At 33.6% G+C, this 23,696-nt stretch overlaps 1 pseudogene; it reads right to left on the reverse strand.

The window, feature by feature from the left end:
* LOC149552087 (transmembrane 9 superfamily member 7 pseudogene) overlaps positions 1-20,167 on the reverse strand; it is a 65,651-nt pseudogene extending 45,484 nt beyond the window's left edge.
* Between the last annotated feature and the right edge of the window lie 3,529 nt (positions 20,168-23,696).

The raw sequence follows: 23,696 nt of genomic DNA on the forward strand, positions 1-23,696 counted from the left end.
TGGTCATTTGGTAATAGTACTCTTATGATTAAAAAATGGGAGCCAAATATGGATATATTTGATGCCTTCTTCCTTACAGCTCCAATATGGGTAAGACTTCCTAGTTTACCCTTAGAGTTCTAGCATGAAGATATCTTCAAAGGAATAGCTATATCTTTTGCTGAACTTGTTGCTATTGACAATGTCACAGGTTCAAAATCAAAACTTTAGTGTGTTACAATCTATGTGAAGGTTGCTCATTTGAAGAAGCTTCCCTGGAAGGTGGAATTGAATTCAAAACTTGGTACAAGGATGCAAGAGATAATCTTTGAAGATCTTCCAAATACTTGTTTTTTTGTTAAAAATAGGGTCATTGGTCAAAAAATGCCCTTTGAAAAGTAAAAATCAACTAAGTTGGCTAATGTTTAGGGAAAAAAAAAGAATCTAAAACTTAGAAAAGGGTATGGAAACCTAAAGCAATTCCTAAGAAGGTGATTGAGGATAAAGATGCCCTTGATAATCAAGATTCATGTAAGCAAATGGAACTAGAAGAGAATTCTAGTGTGTAGGTTAAAGAGAATATTATAGATCCAATGAATTAGTTGGTTATCTATCAGAAAAATTAGTTAGAACGGGTACATTTAGAATATTTAGAAGAGATAGAGGAAGGTGAAATTCTTGAGGAAAGGATTCGTACTCTAGCTTTAGAGAATATATAGATTGATGAATCTCAGCTTCAAGAGCCTCCCCTTTGTCAAGAGATTATTTCCTTTGAGAATGCCCTTGAATCCAAAGGAATGGATGTGAATTTAGATAAGAAGGAACATAAACAGAAACAAACTCAAAGAAACGAAATAGAGAAGAAAGGTAACACTTTATCCAAAGGAGTGGAGACTCGAAGTAGTAAATTGAAAATGTGTTTTCCAAAACTAAAACCAAATGTTGGTACTCTAGAGAAACCTAGAAGGAAGACTTCTAAAAAAGCTAGAGAAAGTGAAATTTTACAAAATATTGCTAATGGGAAACAAGAAACTATTTTGAATTTTACCCCTAAAAATTTATGATGAAAATGATTACTTGGAATATTAGGGGATTGAATATTATTCATAAATTAGATATTGTTCAAAATTGGGTTAGAGAGCACAAACTGAATATTTTAGTGCTCCAAGAAACCAAAATGGATAAAGAGAAAGTTGAAAAGCTTAAATCTTTTAATAGTTATTGTATTATGGCTAGTAGCTCAAAAGGAGCCTCAAGGGGAACAATGATCATGTGGAAGCTATCTTTTTTCTTAGGTACCTTGTTGAATGCTAATAAATTTTTTATGGTGGTCAAGATAAAGAGTATTGCCCAAAACAATGAATGGTATATTGTTAATGTGTATACACCTAACATCAAGAGGATTAAAGCCTAGATTAAAGGTCTTATTCCTAAAATTAACTTTTGTTTTTGAATCTTGCTTCAAAATAGAATTTTAACCTTAGACAATTTGCAAAAAAGAGGGGTTTATGTGGTTAACAAATGTTTCCTATGTAAAAGGGATTCTGAAGATAGGAATCGGGACATGTCATTCTAAGGAGGTCCCTATTGGTTTTCCATGAAAAATTACTCTATTCCATCTCTAGTGTGGAATCTAGAAAGAAAGAAATAATAGAATTTTTAGAGGAAAAGAAATTCTTGAGTGGGTTCTTTGTCATAATATAAGTAGAGCTATTAAGAAAAACTTCAATTCTCACAGAAAGTTGAGTGATGATATCTAAATCAATAACCCTATGTAGACTAAAGGCTATAAAATCAAAATTGATGATGAGAGGTAGAATGTAAAATGGGAATATCCTCCTATGGGTTGGATTAAAGGTAATTTGATGGTTCTACTATTTAGGAAATCCTGATAAAGCTAGTTGTGGAGGAGTCTTGACGGACCATACTTGTAGAATTGTTGATGTAATTGTCATCCCTATAGGGATTTCTACTAGCCATAAAATTGAAGCTATGGCAATGCTATATACTATGAGGTTGGCATTGGATTCTAGTTATCAAAATCTATGGATAGAAGGAGATTCACTTAACATTATTAATATTCCTAATAAAAAGAGTCTAATTACTTGGACAATTGAGGGAATTATAATGGAAATCAAAAATATTATTAATAATTTTGATAATGTTATATTCTCTCATATTTTTTGGGAGGGTAATTCAGTTGCTAATTGGATTTCCAACCAAGCTATCTATATGGAAAGAAAGTTGAGGTGGAAAGCTGACCTATGTAAGGATATGAAGCTAATGATGATAGTTAATTATGATAGGATACATGCTAGAGAGAGAAAGATTTCCTAAGATTGGAAAATTTATGAAGAGGAGTGATGGGTTTATGAAGGATAGTTTGAGATTCCCTAGGAAGTACCATTGTGCTCTTATGAATTGCATTTGGTATGTAAGTAAGGTTAATAGCTCCTTATTAATCTTCAAAACTTTATTACTTTTTCTTGTTTTTTCTACTTTGATGATTTGTGGTGGAAAACAGGTTTTTGAGATGGGAAGGGAACGTAAAAAGCAAGAGTCAAGCAATTATAGGGTATGGAAGACAAAGGGCTTTATGTGGGAGGGTAAAAGCACAAACCTGTGTCACCTTTTTATAAAGAAAAGTGATATCAGAATGTGACAGTTCAACATTAATGACAAAAAAATGGTATTTGTGTTTAAAATATGAAGATGATGTAAGCTGATGAAATGTGTAGAATTGTATGAATTTTATGCCTATAATTTTAATTATTTTTTTGACTAATAATTTATTCATTTTATTTTATTTTGAATTCCCTTTTTTAATTGTAAAAAATATAGGATGTAGTTCCCGTCAAACAAGTATGTGCAAATCATCTTTTTTTGTTATGATTTGAAAATATTTTATAGATGACATGTATAGCTAGTGCACAAAAAAATAAATAATTATTTTTGATGTATATTTTTTTTGTTATAAGTATTCAAGTTCGACCTTGTCAGAATCCAACATTTTTTTCCTCCCGTCAAAACTTCCCTATCAAATCTATACCTTCTTGAAAAAAAATTACATATTCATGAAGAGGATTCTCTCCTCTAGTGATAAATATATTTTTTTTATTTTTTTGATATGATTTACTATTTTTTTTCATTTTTTGAGAGAGCATCTTCTGAAATGTTGAAATATCGACTTATAATATTTTTAGATTATAGCATATTATAACTAATCAAAACACTCAAAAATTTATATAACGATGATATTGAATTTGAAATCTATAAAAGGGTAATTTTTAGTTTTTTTTTAAAATTGAGTTTTGATAGAGAAATGAGATTTGACCAAAATAGGTTTTTGTATAAAAAACGGTGACACAGATCTATGCTTTTACCTGAGAGATTTTGTAGAAAGGAAAAATGATGACCTACATTGAGAGATTCCATGAGTATAAACCTCACATTATAGATACCTTCTTTAAAAAGTGTGTTGCCATTTTTTGTCTCCCGCCAAAAATTCAAATTTCAAATGCCCATCCTGTCCAACGGTCACTTCCCAGTTTAATATTATTTTAAACACCCCTAGGAATATCAAAAAATTAAATGATTGAACCTTATGTTATTCCTTATTATATTTTTGTGGGCCCACTAGTTCCTCATCGTTGAATCTTCCATGATCTATGGTTCCCCGCTTCCCAGCATTATGAAGATGCACGACCCTTAAATAATGCGGGAAAGCCTTTTTTCGCCACATGTCTTGGTGGGTCCTCCTTTTCCTTTTGTTTCTCCGATGTTGGACTTTGACAGATCCATGGTGGGTGCTATGGCGCTATCGGGAAATTGGTTCTTCTCATTGTTAGCGACATAGCGCCCAAATGAAAAATAACATTGTGGTAGAATTTGGAAAATAGGATGGGTCTATGTTCCTTCTCTGGGCCACAGGTTGTATAGGTGGTGGCTGAGCTAGTAGATCAATTGGTGCCCGCTTCCTTGCATTTTGAGCTTTGTCAAACCTTCTAAAAATGGACAAAATGGGTGGAGGGCATGTGTCCCAGATGACATCATTTGCCTGCCCTCCTCACAAGAAGATACTAGATAAGTCCTCACCATCTGATGTGATCTGATTTACGGCTGAGGCTTTCCCACAAAATCAAGGTGCAGGTAATATAAATATTATGGGGAAGTAGTTTGGCAATGCATGTCCTAGGTGATGTCATGGTGAATGTTCTCAACGGATCAAAAAGTAAAAGTTATGTTCACCGTCCGATGCAGGCAGATCAAGGGCTGACACTTTCTCACATCATCAAGATGCGAGGAAATTTAAAAATGTGGGAAAGCAAGTAGTCACCTCGTGTCTCTACAGGACCAGTTTCTCTATGGATTGCCACTTGGCCACCATGTGTTTCCAAGCATGGTACATATTACTGAGGAGGTGCTAGGTGTGATGGGTCTAAGGTAGGAACAAGTGCAGTACACGAAGGAGTTTCTCGATTGTTGATCTCGTGGAGATCAATGATCAGTGCTTTCTCGCATTATGGAAGTGCAAAGAAGTTTAAAAATGCAAGAAAGAAGTTGGAGGCCATGTGTCTTGGTGGGCCCGACTAGGGTATTAACATAGAGGCAGCATGGTTAAGGGGGTGGTAGTTATGTTGTAGCTGTCGCAGTCAGGGTTTAGAAAAGATGGCACAGTTAGTTAAAAGGCATGGTCAACCATGGGGAGACCTGCGAGGTGGCAAAATGAGGTAAATTGATTGGTCCACATGGTTCATCTCGGTGCCAGGGTTATGTTGACCTATTGATCATGCTGATTCATGAACCAAAAATAGGGGAAAGCCAAGATTTTACACGAATTTGATCTTCATGATCAATTCCAGCTACCAGAAATGAATGCGAAACATACAAGAACACTCTACCACCCTGACCTATCTATCTACCTAGTCAGAGTGACTTAATGGCACCATTTTTGTCCCTTCAAGGCATTATTTGACATAGAAGATCAGATTTCTTCAGATTTCCATGATTGTTCCCTGCAAGACTTGATGGTGGTGGTTGCAGGATAGTTTTGGAGGGAAAATCTCAGTTATGTCTGAACTATAAAGGCAATTTTTGTGAATTTTGTCAAGGTTGATCCTTCTCTGAATTTTCTTTGCTGTTGCTCTACAACTTCAGTGTAAAATCCCCTTTGCCTCTGAACTGTATGATTTCTGTCTTATCTCCTTCGGCCATTGGTATGAAAGTGCAAGAATTCTTTGCCTCTTACTGGTGTTTTGTAGAGATCTATAATCTGCATGACTGTATCTCCCTAGCCTATGAATGATAATATAAGTGAATATCTCTTCCTTATGTCATTCATCTTGGCTTTCTAATATGTATGTGGTTATTTGATTAAAGCAAGTCTGAATGTGTATATCCTTAGTTTCATTCTAGTTCAATAGTGCATAAATGGGCAGAGATTGGTATGAAAACTCTATTTTGGTGCATCACCTCTTTAGATTAGATTAGGTAGATTTTATTTCATGTTCTCCTTCTCCCTTTTCCTTTCCAAGAGTAGTTAGGTACATCTTGATAGTAAGAGGAAGCCAGCCTTCTCTGGAGACTCAACCTCATAGTTCAAGTCCCACAGGTTGGAGGTTGTTTCCATGTTTCACTAGGTTGTCCTCACACATAGGCTTTTGATAAGGGTGCAAACCTAAGTGAAAACAAAGTGGTTTGAAGATAGGGTCACTTTGCATGGGGTCATGGTGAAATTGACTGAAGAATTTATTGTTGAGATTACAGGGCTTCCTAGGGAAGGGATTAAATTCATAAAAGAGTCTAGTATCTCCAATGTGGCTTTTAAGAAATTTTTTAAGATGGAAGAGGAAGAGAAGAGCTTGGAGAAAAATGGTGACTTTTATGAACTAAAACAAATAAAGGTTATCTAGAGGGACATGCTATCATGTATCCATGAGTATTTTATTCTTGATGGTACAGCTAAGAGAGTCCATAAATTTCACTTTGTTTTTCTAAATCATTTTAGGGACAAAGACATGATTTCCTTTCCATTTTTTCTAAAATAATCTCTACTTCAAAGCCTATATGTTCATAGGAAGAAATAATCTCATCCTATGCTTCATGAAGGTTTAATTTTACTTATTGAAAACTTTTGTAAAAGTAAGGCTATAAAGCCCTCTTCAGTTATGGAGAAGAGGAAAGGGTTTGGTAATGATCCCCAATCTAAGAGAATAAAGGTTGAAGAAGGGACTAGTGATAGCAAAAAGGTTTTCAAATGGGAGAGGACTAAGAAAAATGTAAAGGAGATCACATAATCTAAGAATTTTGATAATGATGAGAAAACAGAAATGGGGGAACTTAGTTCTAACCTAGATAGTTACTCTAGGAACTGGTAAAGATAATGTAGAGGGAAGTAAGGATAGAAATACTTATTCAAATTTTGGGTCAGAAGCCCTCAGGGAGGATGAAGAAAAATAGAGTGATCACCCTTCTCACATGAAGAGTAATGCTAGTGAAGAGAAAATGGAGGAGGATGCTAGTAAGGATATTGAAGATAAAGGCCCTGTTGGTAAGGACAAAAACCATAATAAAGAAGAGGATGGAGAATCTAGATATTAATACTAATACCTAGATCAATATTGTGACTACTGTGGTTGGTTATGAGCCTAGTGTTGTGGTTGACGAGAGGGATGACTCTCAGGATGCAAAACTTTCCTTTCTTCACACTAAAGTGATGACTTCCCTTCAAGGTGATTCGTGGTTTTATAATGAAATAATGGCTCTCAAGAAGAAAATTTATGCAGAAACAATTAGATGTTGAATGCACTAAGAGAGCTTGGATGGAAGTGCAAATTGGTAATACCCCTTAAATGCTTAAAGAATATGAGTAGAAGTTTCATTACTTAATTAAGAAAAGTGGTCAAAAAATGGACTAGGTCACTTTTAGTCTATGTGATGTAGTGGCTAGTCTGGGTAAGATGAGTAATGAGGAGATTATGTCTCCTAGTAATGCAAGGATGGGAGTCTCAGAGGACCTAGTAAGAGAACTAAGCAGAGCATAAGGAAAAAGGCTATTGAGGCTCTTGAGGCTCCTATTCTTACTCTGGCTAACACAATCTAGAGTACTGTAGAAGTAGATAAATAGGTGGTGAACATTATCAAAGAGTTGTTGTAGGTGTTGGTTAGGAGAAGGTGTATTGGTTGCTAGTTTACGTGGTTTCTCTAGTTTTTACTTTTTACATTCTAGCTTATTTAAACTCTAGGTTTTAGGTCCTTATAAAACCTAGTTTCTTTTATGGTTTAAACTTTTGGTTTTAGGTCATTGAAAAACATATTTTTGATGTTTTAAACTTTAGGTTTTAGATCCTTGTAAAATCTAGTGGTGCTTTAATGTTTGGTCCCTTCAAAACTTTCTTTTACCTTAATCTAAAACATCACAGAGAATTTCATCAAATTAATTTCCTATCTTGAACTTCACAACACATTGTTCACTTACTAGCAACTTATGTTCATCCTTGATCCATGAAACATGTATGGTTTAGGATGCTTTAGCCTCTACAACTACAACTTTGTAACCAACTCCTCTGATGCAAAATTATTGGAACTTCCACTGTCAATGATCACTTTGCATCATTTTCTAGCTTTCTTATATCTAGTCTTGAAACCACTCCTCCTTAGGAAAGGTTCCTCATCAGTTCCCTTATCAAAAAAAATTCTTCTTACCATAATATTTTCTCCAACCTTGGGTCCACTTGGTGAATCCTCAAGGTTTCCTTGAATCATAGCATTTATGTGACCATGTTCATTCTCGCTAGAGTATCTACACTCAAAGGATCTATGCCCTTCTTTGCCACATCTAAAATAATTACCACAAAAACCATCTTTAGAATAAGAATTACCCTTTCCTGAATAAGAACTACTACCTCCTAAGTAAGAATTACCACCTTTCCATTTAGTCTTGCCTTTGTCTTCAATTTTCCACTCATATTTACCCTTATCTTGTATAAAATTATCAAATCTTCCACCTTTTGGAGTTCTTTCTAGTATGGAACATATCAAGTGGATTTAAAACCTAATAGCAAGAAACAATGACAAGGACAAGCCTAAGGATGATCTAAATCCTATAATCAGCAGGGCTAAATATTAGTTTAGGGCCAGCATTAACAGAGTCATCAGGACTCACTTCACTTTCGGCTTTGCAATGCCAAGACAAAAAAACCTAAGGAATTAATTTAGTTAATTTGATACTCTCTCCTTCTTTTCCAAGATTATTCCCTATAGTAGAAATACTTAATATTATTCTATAATTTGGTGGTAAACTCTTTGAAAATAGTAGCTAACTATAACCAAAAATTAGATGCAACTAAGTGATTGACACTTAAGTTCTTGATACTTTAAATAGTAAATTGATTTGTTGTTATGAATTTTTTGCAATTAAGTGAATCATCAATGAATTCCTAAATTTCTAAATGGACCAATGTCTTATCCAATGGGATATAGAGTCAAAGATTAGCAGATTTGGACCTTTTTAATCAACTTGTGGTTAAAAGTGTCAACATTAAACTCTAAGTTTCATACTAATTCTCATCCTTTTCACAAACCCTAAACCTTATAAATTACACAAAGTAATTACCTAACTCTTTAAATTAGCAACAATCAACAAGAGATATACAACTATTCAAATTTCATTATACTGAATGAAACTTGTTCATTCAATCCCAAGGTTACATATATGTGAGAAAGGAAACAAAACATCAAAGATAATGATAATTAAGGATAAATCCTTCATATTTAGATATTAAAACTACTAATAAAACTCATGATATGACACAGAGACAAAACATAGATACCAAATATTCACTTTTTGCATTCAAAGTATGCAAGTAATTGAACTAATTCAAATAAATATAGAACAAATGGATGGACTGCAAAATAATACATGACACATGAGAAAATTATATAGACAATTAACCTCTACTCTTCATCTTGGAAACCCATATATAGGATTGCAACAAGCTACAAATGAGAGAAGGACACATGTCAAGATATTAATGGAAACAAAAATTTGGAAGAAGGGAACAAAAAGGTATATAGATCATTTTTCCAAAATATCAACCAAAAAAAAGAAAAGTAGTTGAGGTAGTAAAAGAACATTTATATCAGGCCTTTGATTTTTCTCCTCCCTATCCTTTACTAACCTATTTAAAAAGTATCTCAGCTACTTCCTACCGATAGAGCTTTAATTTCTCCTAATGCCTCTTAGATATAAATCATCCTTTTGGTGGGCCACTTTGTAGTTTTTACTTCTTGCAAGTTTTGAGTGGCTATGATCCATCTAGCATCCATGACCACTTTGGATTCAACAATAAACTTATTTAAATCTATTTCAGCCTTAAATATAGAATGAATTAATTTATTATATGTGATGTCAAAATTGTCTTCAAAAATTGATATTGTAACCTCTTGAGTCAAAATATTGTCAAAAGAAGTAGCCCAATCTTTCTAATCTATCACTATACTAGCGACATCCAAAATTGGTGGTATGCAAGGTTGTATTCCCAGAGATGAAACCTTCAACTTTCCTTTTATAGTTTTCAATTTTCCAATGAAGAAACCCATTAGTTCTTTCACTATTTCTACACCCTCCTTCACTGTAATTATTATATCAAGCATATCTAGCTTTTTGGCCATTAGTACAATTAGACTCTCTAGAAATTGAATATATGGCCCCCAAAGATTAAATGTGGGCGATAGCCATAATAGTGCCTCATTGCAAAATTTCTTAGAACTTTGTAAAGAAACATAAAAATCATGAGCCTATTGTGACATGCTTTTCAGCATTTCTATACTATGGCTCATCATATTCTTAAGGACAACTGTCCTTATATCAACTCCCTTCTAAGTAGATGGAGCATCAATGCTCATTCTTCTTGGTTTTGATGCCTCCTCTTCTTCCAAATCCTCTATTTGTACTAGGGCCTTAGTTGTATCCCTAGCTGGCTATTGTTGTCCTTCATGTTCCTCCCTTTGTTTTGCAACAACTATTTGCTTTGCCTATGTAATTTACTCTCTAAGAGATGTAACTTCATTTTCCAATGCTCAAACTTTTGCCTCGAAATCCATAATTCTTTCTTTGTATATATGATTGCCTCTAAGCTAATCTTCATAGAGCTTCCTCACATATATGTAATCATGTATGGATTTTATCAATCTTGTCTCCATATGTTCTACCTTAGCTTCATTCATAAATGAAAAATGTTTTAATGCCTTTGAAATATCTATGCCAGAGGTGCTTTGTAGAGTCCATACAATCATATTACCCTGATTAGTACTTTATACATCCATCAAATTTGGTTTATTGGAGGAAGGATCCATACTCCAGACTGCAAGAGACTTTGTACCAATGTTAAAACCAAATCCTCTTTGTAGTCTATCTGCACCAAATGCCTCATAAGAAATGACATTCTCTTGCCTCCTTATTTGGCCAAGCATAAATGCTTGTTCCAAGTCCCATCTGGGCACCAATAACATGCCACTCCTTTACGTTAAATCCTTGGCCTCCTCTGGAGTCATTACTTCACTCTTAGGGTCATAGGCCTATAGCTTCTCCACAAGTTCCATCTTTTGCTCATCAGACTCCCCTAGCTTCATCTTCAATACCAGTTCACTTTGTTTGATTTTGTATAAGAAGCTTTTGAATTTAGTGGACTTAATGAATTCATCATCCTCAAGGAAATGTTGGGTTGGGATAATTCTATCATCTAGCCTAGTTGCTACCAACTTCAAGTCTGTGAGGGTATTCTTAACTATTGTTGCTTTGTTTTGGAGGTAATTTTGTCTCAAGTTAGAAAAGTACTAACTATTCCCTAGTAAAATATATAATGTTCTCTGTTTCAACTGAGTAGGGATGTGGACAATCTTCTATCTTTTATTTCCTTTTGCCATCCATGATGTTTGATGAACATTGTATTCTTCTACTTCAAGGGTTACATCAGGCTCAGGACTATTAGGGTACACCCTATGTTCTTCTCCTAATGGTCTCTTTGGCATCTTAGCCATGATTTTAGAATGGTCCATGACCATCTTCCTAATCCTCTTAGAATAGGGAATATCCATGTAGAAACCCAAGAATTGGGGATCTATTCTTTTCAATTCTATTTCCACCCTTAGGACATCATCTAGCTTAGCTAGCTTGTCAGTTAGCTCACCTTCTGAAACTATATTTGGAATGATACCCTCGTGGGGAAATTCTATAGTGAATACATAGTTTCTCATTTCTTTAAGGGCGATCCTCATCTATTTATTATGGTCATACATTTTGTAGGGGCCAGTGGACAAATTGTAATGGTGAAGATAAGTGTGGATTTGGTCCAAGGCCTCTTTCCTGATTGTAAAATGTCCCACCCTAAAACACCTACATAAAAATCTTCCCCTATGTACTTTGGTTCCTAGGTATTCCCTATTTACCATAAACAATTTCCATATAAATTCAATTATTCCTAACCTAGGACGAATAAACTTTAGCAATATATAGGGTGGCTAAGGACAACCATAGACTCTCATTAAAGAAAAAGTGAGAAATAAGGAAATATCTCCCCAATTTTGGTCAAGTCTCTTGCCTTTAGGAAGTAGAGTTGGTCTCAAAAGGCCTTTCAAAATATCATGACCCCTAAAGTATCTTAGATCTAACATTCTCATAATTACAACACTCAAATTATTGAAAATTGAGACAAAGTTAGAAAAGAGGTAAGTGCTATCCCATACCTATGTCCATAGTTACATTGGTAGATCTCCATTTGCATCAGAAGCCTGATCAATAAAATTAGAGCTTATGTATCCTACATTCTTGTAGAGAATCAAATGCATCAGTAGTGAATAATGATGGAAGGTGAAGTCTTTTTACTCCCCTCTCTGAAACCTGGCAATATTCTCCTTCATCACCTCTAGAATGTAATTGACATAGTCATACTCCCCATCATGGTAAGAATCTTGTACATCTCTTGCAATTATAATTTTTTCTCCATAAACCATGTTAGTTCCTTCTTTCCCAACCATCTTGTGAACACCATATACATTCTTAACAAAATAATTCTTAAATTTGTCTAGTGGAATCATTTTTTCCACCTTCTTAGGGTAATCACTCACTTTCTTCAAATCCATGGGATTGTGCTCTAGCATTCATATACCAACATATACCTTAGTGTTTGCTTTAAATTTCCTCTTTAAATCCTTTAGATCTACAAGCTAACCCATAGCTCCATCCAATCCAAAGGCCTCAATGAGTGATTCTTGGTCTAGGGTGTAGAGGATATTTCCATCTCTCCTATTGAAAGATTTAATTACTAGATTGTAGCATCAAAAAAGGGCCTTCATCAGGTCTACATTTATGAAGACCTTAGGAAATATCAATTTAGTGAGATTCTTCTTCCATGTGTTCCGAATAGGAATCTTCTTTACCCTATTGTAATAAAAGCATCTAAAATGCTCTAAACTTGTAACATCAAGGCATATAGCATCTTTGCAGAGGGCATATGGATCAAGGAAAGCTTGGTCATACAAAATTAGCATTTGAAGAACAAGGAAGAAGCTTGATCCATTCTTCAAGAACTCTATTCAATTTCTTCTATCTTGTTTCACCTCCCTTAGAGGTTGAAGGCTCTGAGGCTGCCATGTCTAAAGCTTGAATCTCTTCCACTTCTTTGTTAGACACCATGATACTATACAAGCAAATACAAGATATGGAAATTTCTCTATCCTTAAAAGCTCTAAAAGTAGCAATTTGGAAAGCATTGGAAATTTTAAAACTGCTCAAATTCTCTCTCTCTGCAAATGGAAAACTGTGATTGTGAAGTAGGAAGAATTTTACAAATTAATATATGTGAATCTATGTTCACCTTGCATTAATTTTAACATGCTTGAAACATGTTATTAACTTATTCTATCAACTCAATGGAGAGTTGCCATTACTATCTAGTAATACACTTTTTTATACCACACTTAATTCTTATTGGTCAATAACTTTATTGTCATTTCTAGCTCAAAAAAGTGACTTTTCATCTTAATGTTAGAATAGTGATTATGATGCTATGGCCATGACTAATGAAGAGACCTCTTGTATTATCTTACAATTGAATAATTAGTTTCTCAATGTTATAAAAACCCTTGTCAACTAGTCAGACATAGTAGCAAAACCCTTCTATGATCTTATGACTCCTTCATTACTGTAGCATCAACACTAACCTTTTCTCCTTTTACAATCTCTCAAAAAATAACTTCATAACATCACAGCTTGACCTTTCTCTTCATACAATCTTACAATTGTGGTTAGTTTTACCATCTCATAAAATCTCTAGTGATCTCTCAAGCCTCTATGATATCATGACAAACAGTTAACTCTTTGCATTATAGCATTGCAGTCTTTATAATTTTCATGAGAGATCTTATGACCATGGCTTTAGTGTAACATCAGAACACATCTTTTATTACCTTGAGATCTTATTATAAACCATTTATCATAAGATTAAAGAAACCACATGCCAAATAAAAACAATATAAATTTCCTTTACAGCCCCACTGATCCTAAAAAACATACATTTAGCATTCATACCTCTATTTTGACTAATTAGAAACTAGACACCCATTTGCCAATGCAAAATCATCTTTGTTTACCTTTAAAATCTTTATGATCTTACAATAGTAGGTACTTCATATTATTGCATAATTCACTTATTCCTTCAATGATCCTACAATATCCGCTAGTTCAACGTAATATTGTAGCACCCCTTTTCATTTTTCTTGATGCCATGATGACCTGCCTTGTCATAACATCAAAGATTACCGCAACATAAGCCATTTAAACTGTGATACGATCTTACGATACAAAGGAAATTGTAAGATCAGAAAGAAAAACATTACCATTCACAATACAATGACAACACCTTTATCTTATGATTGGGACATTGAAAACACTTCATTATGATGCTTTGCTAACCCTATTTGTCATAACATTGTAGAAGACGATGTATAAAGAAAAATGAAAACCCACTAAATTTCAAAACCTAGTGTTAGGGCGTAAACTAATTTCATGGAGATTTTTTCAATGTGAAGTGAAAATCAAACTCTAGGGTACTAGACCTCATCTTGGGTCAAGAATTAAAATCACTAAATTAGGGCAAAAATGCTAGGATTTCCTTTGTAGATGAAAACAAGAAATATGTAACCCTAACAACCAATTTAATATTTTCATCATAATTTTACAAATTGAACTAAAAAAAAAATAGGAGCTATCAGTGGGTTTGTCTACAGACGATGGATAACTTGTATCCATTCAAGAATTTAGAATTTCTGGTTTAAGTAGACCACACACTTGATAATCCTAAAACAACCTTAAGAGACTATATGACATATATACAAGGGGGACACAAATATACATAGGTAATTACAAAAAATTTACATAAATACAAAACCTAACTATTTTTCATGGAAGATAAATACCTTCAGGAGAAGTATTTCTTCAAAAATTCTCCATGAATTGGCAATTCCAGAAAGTTTCCTAATAATTCCTTAATGAAATATGAATCTTCAGCCCAAGCTAAATCAACCAAATAAGGACCAAGACAAATGGGATTGAATTTCCCATGTTTACCTTTATCTTCTAATCTTGCATTCCACATTAAGACAAGTTGATTAGATTCAAATTTTCTAATCACTAAGCTTTTTGTCATATAAATGTTTTGTCTGTAATCACAATTTCATATTCCTAACAAAGGCTTCTTTCCTTGTTTCAGCTAATCCAACTAATTCATCTATCCTCTCATGCATATCATCAATAATATCATCATCATAGATCTAGCTATAGTTATAGAAACTCATCAGATTGTTTTGGGTCATTCTAGCTTGAATTTCATATACAAGGTCAAAAGATGACACACCTATTTCTCTTTTTACTATCACTCTATCAGCCCAAATAGCTAACTTAAACTTTGAATCCCAAGCCTTTTTTTTGTCATCCAAATTCCTCTTTATGACCTTTAACAAACTCTTATTTGTAGATTCTACTTGTCCATCCCCTTGTGGATGACAGGGTGATGAGACTGATCTAGTGATACCATATTTTCATAGAAATTAATGAATTCATTAGAATTGAAGCACATAGCATTAATAGTTACTATTCTTTTAGGATACTCAAACCTTGTGATAATATTATTTAGTAAGACATTATTTACAAGCTTTCTAGTAGAATTCCTAGTGGGGATTGCCTCCACCCATTTTGTAAAATAATCAGTTGCAACTAGTATCCAAGAAAAACCACTACTAGAGCTAGGTGAAATTTCACCTATAAAATCCATTTCCCATTGCTGAAAGGGTGCCTGGACTTCAACTAACTTCAAGGGTGTAATCCCAGAAAACCTTAATTTTCTTGCAAACCTCTAGCATGAGTCAAATTTTCTAACTAGGATTTAAGCATCTTTATACAAGCTAGGCCACCAAAAGCCTGCTCTCATAATCTTATGGGTAGTAGTCTTTGCCATATAATGCCCTCCACATACTCCTGAATGCATGCCATTCAATATCTTTTTTTATTTCTATTGATCAATGCACTTTAGCAACATACCCTCAAAATTCCTCCACCATAAATCTCCATTTACTATAATATATCTAACTACATGCAATTTTATAGTTCACTTTTCATTATCTATTAGATGAGGTGGAGATTGTATATGTTGCAAATAATATATCATAGCTTTGTACCAATCACACTAATCCATATCACATATACCAAAACTGAGGTTCTGATCTCCAATATTTATCTAATTGGCATCTAAATTGGTCTATGCCATGAGCTTAGCTAAACTAGCTTCTTACTAATTTGGTAATTTGTCTATTTATGTTAAATTCTTGGATTCTATTAATCCATCTACATATTTTTCCAGATACTTCTTGTTGAGAGAAAATGTCCTTTACTACTGCATTAGGCACACAAGCAATAACAATAGCACCTACCAGGTAACACCTAAAGGCCTTAAAAAATTTGAGTAGGGCATATGCCTGCTTTTCATTTATTTCATATTTGATTTATTCAAGCTACAAGGATTTACTAAAGAATGCTATGGGTTTTTCAAATCCATCTTTATTTTCCTAAAGTAAAACAGCTGCAATAGTATGAAAATATGCAAAAGAGAAAATATGCATAGGATTTTCATAATTAGGGGTCCTAAGGACTAGAGAATTCTTAATAGCATTTTTTATTTATTGAAAAGCAACATTAGGCTCACCTTCCCAACTGATTGTAGCTCCTTTTTTGAGCATTTTTGAAATTAGCCTACTAACTTCAGCAAAGTTAGTCAGAAATCTCCTCAAGAAATTAACTTGTACAAAGAAATATTGTACACCTTTAATACTTTTTGGCTTTAGCACCTTATCAATTGCTTCTACCCTTTCAAGGTCAATTTTTACCCCATCCTTTGAAACTATATGTCCTAGAAGCTTTCCTTTTGTGACCCCAAAAGTACATTTTTTAGGGTTAAAAAAAACACAATATTCCAAAGCCTTGATAAAAAAAAATTCAAGATGCTTGCAGTGGTCTTTAGCTCTCTTAGAATAAGCAGTCAAGTCATCTTGATAAACCACCATAAATTTTTCAATATATTCTTTGAAAGCTACATCCATAGCCCTCTGAAAATTTTCTCTTGCACTTATGAGACCAAAAGACATTCTCACATACACATAAGTTCCCCATGGAGTGGTAAAATTTGTCTTGAACTATTCTTTTTCATCAACAAGGACTTAGTTATATCCTAAAAAACCATCCATCATAGACATTAAGTCTGAAATAGTCACTTGTTGTAATATGGCCTCCATGTTAGGCAATCCAAAATTGTCCTTTAAAGATGCAATTTTAAAATTCCTAAAATCAACACAAAGCCTAATGTCACCATTCTTCTTTTTGAAAAGTACCAAATTAGACATCCATGAAGAATGCCTAATTGGCTTAATTATCGCTCCATCTCTAAGCTTCAATAATTCTTCTTGCATCTTAGGAGCTAGAGTGGGATTTATAGGTCTTTGCTTCTGTCTGAGAGGTTTTACATCTTCCTTAAGGGGTATAACATGTTGGAACAAATCTTTCCTATAAGCCTTGAGATCATCATTAGACCATGCAAAAATATGTCTAAATTTTCTTAACAAACCTATCAAGGATTTCCTAATCTTAGGGGTTAAGTTCTTACCAATGTATACCTTCTTTGGGGAATTAGCTATCCCCAAATTGATTTCTTCTAATTCCTATGGTTTCTTATCTTTTGCATCTGAACACACCCAATCCTGATTATTAAAAGTGCTCTCCAATACAACCAATCCCTTGGGTACCTTGTTGGTCTTTAGCTATAAGATTTCTTGGTCATAAATCTTCTCTTTTCCATCTATTGTTTCTACCTAAGAATTGCAATCAAGCTCCTATCCATGATATTTATTCTCATTAAGGAGAAAATTCAAGATGTCCTTATCATCCTCTAAAGCTTGCCAACTATGTACATTATCTAGGATTGAAGGCCTATTCTGCACTTCCATAGTAGATACACTAGCAAATGATATGCCATTAGGCTTTATGTCCACATTTGCCAATAAATCAGCCATTTTATTATTACTCCTGTCTTTTCACATTATTCCAAAGGCATCAAATGAATCAATCATATCTCAGAAAAAATTCCTATATTGTTACAATCTTTTATTTTTTGAAACATACACTCCTCTGACCTAAGACATAATCAACTCAAAATCACCTATGACATGTATTTTCTCAATTCCATGGCTTGCTGCAACTTTTAATCCTAACAATAAGGCCTCATATTCTGCAACATTATTGGCACATGAAAAATTAAGAGAGAAGGAATACTTAAATGTATTTTTCTCTAGGGAGACAAAAAATTCTTGCTCTTGATCCTTCCTTTGAGTTTGCTACATCAAAATACATGCTCCACAATTTTGGAGAATCCACATAGCATGTGACCTCTTGTCCAATTAGTGTAGGCAATTTTTCAACTTCTTGGATAATCAATTCAAATTTGAATCCATTCACATCTATGTCTTAGAAACAAGTTGTACCTTTGTCAATATTTTCCTAAAAAATATAAGTTACTCTTGGCTCTCTATTTACCTTTATAGCTTTTCCCCCTACTTGGAAAGTAGCGTATGAAAAATCACACTACAAACTACCTCCCATTGTAGCACTCCATTTCCTTGAGAGCAACATCCCATAGTGCGGGGGAATATCTACTATGAGGACTGACATAGTTAATTCTTCATTAAGATATGTAGCAAGTTTGAAAGGTAAAGCATTAATAGCACCTATGTCAAGTACTTCTCTAGCATCCATTTCCCTACACCTACCTTTCTTAGTGTCCACTCCTAAACCAAGAGCCTCCATAACCTTAAAAGAAATTATATTGTTTGAGGCACCAGAGTCAATCATACAATTCTTTAAAGTTCTACCCTTTATGACCAAGATAAGGAAACAAGGGTCAATGTCTTGCAAATATGCAACTGATGAATTATCTAAATACATTTGGGGTATTTGGGAAATGATACCATTATCCTCTTTTTCTTTTGTTAGGACTGGGAGTTGTGCAACTGTTGGGTTTTATGTACCAACATTATTATTATTTATCCCTCCTAACCAAGAAATAGCCTTATCCTTGTGTTATTTTATCCTAAGCATTTCTAATAAAGAAACCTTAACAGTAATCTATGCCAACATAGAAATCATATCAATTAGATCATAATTGGTAGGTTTAATATTAATACCTATGGGTATAGAAGTTTGAACAATAGATGATTCCTTCTACTCAACACTCTCAGGTTTTGATCCTTTCTCTGATACAATTGGCTTGATGACTTCAACTTCATGAAAATGTTACCCCTTTTTTGGTTCCCATTTCTTATTCTTATTTTCCTTGATCTTTGAAGTCTTAGGAATATCCTTCTTATTTTCATTAGTACTCTTTGTAGTACTATCCTTGAAAAAAATGCATACTAGCTTCATAGGGCACCAATTATAGTTCTATTCCTTAGATTATAAGTACTTTGGACCTATGCAATAATTTCTAAAGTAATCCTATTAATTTTCTCTTTTGAAGGTTTTATCAAAATTACGTGATCAATTTTAGTGAAAGTGTTACATATAACATTTTCATACCGATCTTCATTATCAGAAAACACTTGTTGATGATATATATGATACAATTCTCTTTGATTTGAAATATCATGTTTATATTCCTTAATATTAGATTCTCCATCACTATCACAAAGATGAATCATATTACATGTCACATCTTCTTGATTTTCTTCTTGTATTTCTTCATCATTTTTTACTTTCTAATTTTTAGAAAAGAATTGAGCCACAACAAAAAAATTAGGGGAATGGGGAGATTGACAAGTATACACCAAGGCACATCTTTTGCCATATTTATAGAATTTATTTGCAAAGGATCTAGTGGTCCTTTGTCCTTATTTTCTTGAGTGAGATTAGGAACTGGCTTACCATCCTTCCATTGAGTAGTATAAGGGGTTGCATTCTAGGTTGCCTATTAAAATTATTGGTGAAAGGAGCCTTCTCTACAATGTTTGGTTTGTTTTCCTGGTAAGCTAGAGGACTCAATTTCTTTAATAAACTTAAAACTTGCCCCATTGTATCATCCTCAATTTTATTTCCTATAATAGAATTTTTATTAACTTTCTTACCCCTAGGATTAAACAACTTAGGGTCATCCCTTTTCCCAAGTTTACCAATAGCTCTTCTATTATTTTCAATATTTACAACCATTGTGTAAGCATACCTTAATGTTTTTGGATCTTTGTCTCTAAGAATATAATCCATCTTGCTATCAAAAGCAATGAAGTAAGTAGTAAGACAAACATCTTCATTTAATCTCATCACTTGGAATAACTTATACATACCTTTTTGAAATCTGACATTGAAATCAAAGGCCGACTCATTGGGATTCTTCTTGATGTTGTTGAAGTCATTTAGCATGAAACCAGCATTATTCTTATCACCATATTGTTGTTTGAACAATGTCTCAAGGTCATTCCATGATTTGATACTGTCATCAGGAAATCTTCTAAACCAATCTCTAGCATCCTCAATAAGTGAATGAACAAAATGTTTCATCACTACATCTTCATGTTCCACCTCATAGTCATTTAGCATATCAATGTACTTTCTGAGATGCTCTTCACTAGTAATGACATTATTTCTAGCAAATTTTGTGACCTTGTCCCTAAGGTTATTTGAGATAAGATAAGGAAAGCTAGGGATACCTAAGAAAGAAATCTATCTATATTTTTCCATATAAACTGGTCTCCTTTGGGAAATTGGAAAATTTGAAGTACTTGCTCTAGCAGGTTGACTTTGAAAAGGAAAATGAGTCTATTGGGTCTATTGAACAAGGGGAATCTAGCCAGTTGTAATAGAAGTTGAAATAGGGGCTAGTTGTGAAGAAATTTGGCCTATCATTAGAGGACTAACAATGGATATAATAGGAACAACTTGTGAAGGTTGGCCAAGCTAAATAGCTAGGGTAGAGTTTGACTTAATGAATTTAATCTTTCTCCTAGTCTCAGTTTCTTGAGCTTCATTTTCTACCTTCTTAAGTTCCTCTACTAGATCTTCCCTTTCCTTTTTATCTCTTTCCAAATCTAAATCAAGTTTGACATAACAAAAGAAGTGGGTTTATTAGGAGGATGGGTTTTATTTATTTGTATCCCAATAGCCTTTTTCTTTCACTTATCTAAATCTTTCTTATTGATCTCTTCCACTCTAACCTCTAATCGTTTGTAAGGTTGAACCTATGTAACAATAGGGGCCTTCTATTTAAGAAGTTGTTCTTGCTTTTGAACATTAGACTTTAAAACATCCATATCTCCAAAGATGTCAGAGTGTAAATTAGAAGATCTCTCTTGTAATGCCCCACCAAGGGATCTAAAGAATTTCACTAAGTTTACCAAACAATTTTTTTTTAAAAACATGAAATATAAACCATTCACATCACTTGCGGAAGCAATAGAAACAATTCGAATAAAAGTACACATAACATAACATAATAGATTACATTCTTAAAGGATCTCTTAAAGTTGAATTACATCTAACATAACTAATCATCTAACATCACATCCTTATGAAATAACAATGATACATCCAATGTTCTTAAACAATAGACAAGTATCCTTCTGTAATTACATTTTAATTTGGCTCAATCATCCACTGTACATGTTACAAGGTATGAAAAGCTTAAAAGAATATACATCCATGAAAATAAACTACATCATCATCCAATATTAATCCATGATGCAATAACATAAATGAAATCACATATCATACATGATACATCATCACAAAAGATACAAACATCCATCACAAAATATAACCATATATCACAAATATAAATAACTAAGTATACGGTTCCTCCCAACCATAAATAGCATCATTAGACCATCGCGGATCCTAGCCATCCCTCTGTGCATAACATTCCAAAGCACCAAAGAGATCATCGGCATTATCATAGTAGGAATGTCACTCCTAAAACATCCTACTAACATACAAAGTAAAGCATAAGATATCATCATCTAACATATAGAAATCATCAATGTAAGAAACATACCAGTAAATACATCCATCATAAGGTATATCATCTATCATAATGATCCAAGAACATAATAAAGATAAATACCAACCAAGAATGCATTAGCCATGGTGTCTCAGACGGATCTCAAATGATAAGAGTGGAAAAAACTCTACCACCTGATCGCGTGGAACCTAAGTGGTCCACTCCCACCGTGCTAAGGAGATAATCTCAAGTCCCAAACAGGCTATCAAAACCACAAAGCATAAATCTCTATAAATCTAAGAATCCTAAAAGTATACTAACTCAAAGGTTCCATCACACACAAAACCGACATCTAATTTCTAGAGGCACAACAATGACATGTAGGAAACCTACTCTGCAAGCGGGAAAGTGTCATCGCATTTATCATGTACAAGTTACCCTGACAATTAGCTAAACTCCATGGGTCCATACTGATCTCATGCGGCCACTAGTATCCTCTCATACTGACGAGGCATACTACGAAATGGAAGGTCGCAACCATGCGTTCTCATTACTCCCATCCTAGCTTGTACAAGCGCTCAAGGCATGGGCAAGAACCAAAATAATTATCTTTTTAAGTTCATTTAATCCCCATTTAGTGTGTAAATGTTATCACTTATTAACCAAACTTACAATGAGTTACCCTGGCAACCACTTAGGGCCTCGGCCCCCATTGCAAGCCACTTCTCAACACTACAAGTAGATTACCTACCCTAAGCTTATGGAATCATAAAATCACCACAGTCCTATACAAGCGACTGTAAAGAAAATCCAAAAGATAATCCATAAAAAGAATCATCAAATATCCATGATAAAAGCATCAAATATCCACAATAAGAATCATCAAATCTCCATGAGCATCTAGAAAAGCATCCATAGAAAATCATGACCACAACAATTCTCTATTGGCAACTGAAGGCATCACTGATAATCATAATAATCATTGGTTCTCAATAACCAAAATATATCTCAAAATAAATCACCATATCCATTGGTTCTCAACAAGAAACCAAGAATATCTCAAAATCATACTGATCAAAGACTCCAAAATGGTTGAGTCAAACATGTCACAACATGACATCATCAATAAATCAACATTTCAGTCCCATCATGGCAACTAGAAAATAATCCAAGGATAACTGATCAATGACTCAAAAATGATTAGCTCAAGAGTCTCATACATAAGAATCTCAACTAAAACAAATAGTAATTACAAATATTTCATAGAGCATTCCATCACATAACCATGGTTGGGCTTATAAAGATCGAGACCAAATAAGATCAACATGCCAACACATCTCATAACCCCCAAGCCTCTGGTAACAACCTAAGACTAGTCAACACTAGTAAACCCAAAACTCAAAACAAGAAGCATATAGAATACACGATGCAAACACATATTTTGGTTTTACTAAAATCTCATAGTTGAATCAAGCGTAGGGGTTTCTAGTTTTTTGTTTGCAAGTATACTTTCAAGTGTCTTAAGTTTCATCATTTGACCTATAAATCAACCCATTTATTCCCCGATAGCATTATCTTTCCATTATTAAGAATTACATTCTAAGAATAACTTAAGGATAAATATTCACTAAACTGATCATCATTGACCTTTAATTAAATTGTTCTCTATATTTAACTATGATCTATATTCTAATTGATTAACTCTTCTTTAATGTTACTTCAACTTTTAACATAAATCAAGGATCATTATTCTTCTAAATTATAAGAGAACCAATTACTAGTCTTCGAATAAGAAGATTATAACTTATTAAAATGATCAATTAAATCAATAGGTACACCATCCATGACCTATTAACATTCTAATAATTTTCAATTAGAAATTTAATTAAGTATTACTAAAGTTTGAGTCTTTTAATTTAATCGTCACCATCGTTGACAACCATATAATATCTAAAGTCATAATTCAAGTTATTGGAATAAAACTTATCAACTTTGATACTAGTATTTCTATAATCTCATTAAAAGAATTATATCAATTAAATCTCTATTACATGACATAATTATTAATTAAATCCAATTAACTCTAGTTAATTGATTTAATTAATAACTTCACAACCAAACCATCAACCCAAT

The sequence above is a fragment of the Cupressus sempervirens genome, chromosome 6, assembly GCF_028749045.1.
Source record: "Cupressus sempervirens isolate cs-2001-9-10 chromosome 6, ASM2874904v1, whole genome shotgun sequence".
NCBI lineage: Eukaryota > Viridiplantae > Streptophyta > Pinopsida > Cupressales > Cupressaceae > Cupressus > Cupressus sempervirens.